Below are 2246 nucleotides of genomic sequence, written 5' to 3'. Positions count from 1 at the left end.
GACGGCCAGGAGAAGCTTTCAGGTCCAGTCGCCGGGCGCCGGGACGAGGGGAGCGCGCTGCCACCGAGGCGGATCGCACTGCGGACCGCCACATCGCTGCACATCATGTCGGCGGCGGGCGAACCCCGGCGGCACGTTGCGCGGAGTGAGACGGCAGCGGCGGCGGCGTGCGAAGGCGCCGCAGAGCGGAGGGCGCCGGGCCAGCGGGAGGCTCGCTCCCCGGGCAAGCGACTTGCCGGGCACTGAGGGCGACGCTCTCGTCGGCGCGGCCGGAGAGGCAACCGCGGCGCAGTGCCCGCTCAAGTGGAGCGATGGCGGTGGCGGCAGCCCCGCCGGCGCCCTCGAGAGTGGCGCAGCCGCACGCACACGCGAGCGCTCGCCGCCCCCCCCTCAAAGAGGCGGGGTGGTGACGGGCGCCCGCGGCTGGTGCACGAGTGGCGATAGTGTCGCCCGCCCGCTGAGCCGCGCGTGGGCAGCGCAGAGGCAGCGCGAGCAGCCACGACAGGCGCGGTAGCAGCGCCGCGCCGGGGTACTAGCGGCGGCGGCAGCTCTGAGCCCGGCCGCAGATCGCCTCGGGCATACAGGCACCGGCAGCGCGGCGGGCATGTGGCCGGACACGCCTCCAGAGCGCGCGCCGAAGCGAGCATCGACACCGCTCGCCGAGCCGCCGTCGAGGCAGCGGACTGCGCCGCGGCCCGGCCGGCAGCGCGTCGCCAAGCGAGAGGCGAGCGTGCCACGCCGACGGCAAGAGGTAGCGCTGGGTCCACTCGCCGGGAGCGGGACGAGGAGGCGCTGCTGCCACCGCGGCGGATCGCACCGCAAAACGCAGCGTCGCCGCAAGCGCGTCGGCGGCAGTGAACACGAGCGTCTCGTCGCGCAGAACGAGACGGCAGCGGTGGCGGCATGCGAGGGCGGCGGCGGCGCCGCAAGCGGACGTGACGGGCCAGGAGGCTCTCGCTCCTCGGGCAGGCGCCTCGCCGAGCACTGAGCACGACACCCTCGTCGGCGAGGCTGGAGAGGCGAGACCCCGGCGCGGCGCACGCTTAGAGCAGAGCGGCTGCGGGGCGGCGGCCTCGCCGTCGTCCGGCCGCACGCACCCGCACACACGCGCGCGCCGCCCGCCGCCCTTTCCATAGAGACGGGGTGGAAATGGGCGGCCGCGGCTGGCCAGCGAGTGGCGATGGTGCCGCCCGCCGGCCGAGCCACGTGTTGGCAGCGCGCAGAGGCCGCGCGAGCGGCCACGCCGTGGTGCCGGCGGCGCTGCGCCCGGTGAGTGAGTGAGCGACGGCGACAGCTCTGAGCTCAGCCGCACATCGCCTCGGGCACGCAGGCAGTGCAGCGGGCGTGCAGCCGAGCACGCCTCCAGAGCGTGCGCCGAAGTGAGCACCAACGCCGCTCGCCGACCCGCCGTCGAGCGTAGCGGGCTGGGCCGCGGCCCGGCCGGCAGCACGCGTCGCCAAGAGGGTGGTGCGAGGGTGCCCCACAGACGGCAGGAGATGCTGTCAGGTCCAGTCGCCGGGCGCCGGGACGAGGGGAGAGTGCTGCCACCGAGGCGGATAGCACTGCAGACCGCCACATCGCTGCAGAGCATGTCGGCGGCGGGCTAGCCCCGGCGGCACGTTGCGCGGAGTGAGACGGCAGCGGCGGCGGCGTGCGAAGGCGCCGCAAAGCGGGAGCGCCGGGCCAGCGGGGGGCTTGCGCCCAGGGCAAGTTCCTCGCCGAGCATTGGGCGCGACGCTCTCGTCGGCGCGGCCGGGGAGGCGACCGTGGCGCAGTGCTCGCTCAAGTAGAGCGGCGGCGGTGGCGGCGGCCCCGCCGGCGCCCTCGAGAGTGGCGCAGCCGCACGCACATGCGAGCGCTCGCCGCCCCCCCCCAGAGAGGCGGGGTGGTGACGGGCGCCCGCGGCTGGTGCACGAGCGGGGATGGCGCCGCCCGCCCGCCGAGCCGCGCGTGGGCAGCGCAGAGGCAGCGCGAGCAGCCACGCCACGGCGCGGTAGCAGCGCCGCGCCCGGTGCACCAGCGACGGCGGCAGCTCTGAGCCCGGCCGCAAACCGTCTCGGGCATACAGGCAGTGCAGCGGGCATGCGACCGGGCACCGCCTCCAGAGCGTGCGCCGAGACGAGCACCCAATACCGCTCGCCGAGCCGCCGCCGCGGCAGCGGACGGCGCCGCGGCCCGGCCGGCAGCACGTCGCCAAGGGGGGGAGGCGAGCGCGCCCCACCGACGGTAAGGGGCACTGCCCGGCC

The sequence above is a fragment of the Emiliania huxleyi genome, assembly GCF_000372725.1.
Source record: "Emiliania huxleyi CCMP1516 unplaced genomic scaffold EMIHUscaffold_114, whole genome shotgun sequence".
Lineage (NCBI taxonomy): Eukaryota > Haptophyta > Isochrysidales > Noelaerhabdaceae > Emiliania > Emiliania huxleyi.
The sequence above is the reverse complement of the archived record's forward strand: the minus strand, read 5'-3'. Positions refer to the sequence as shown.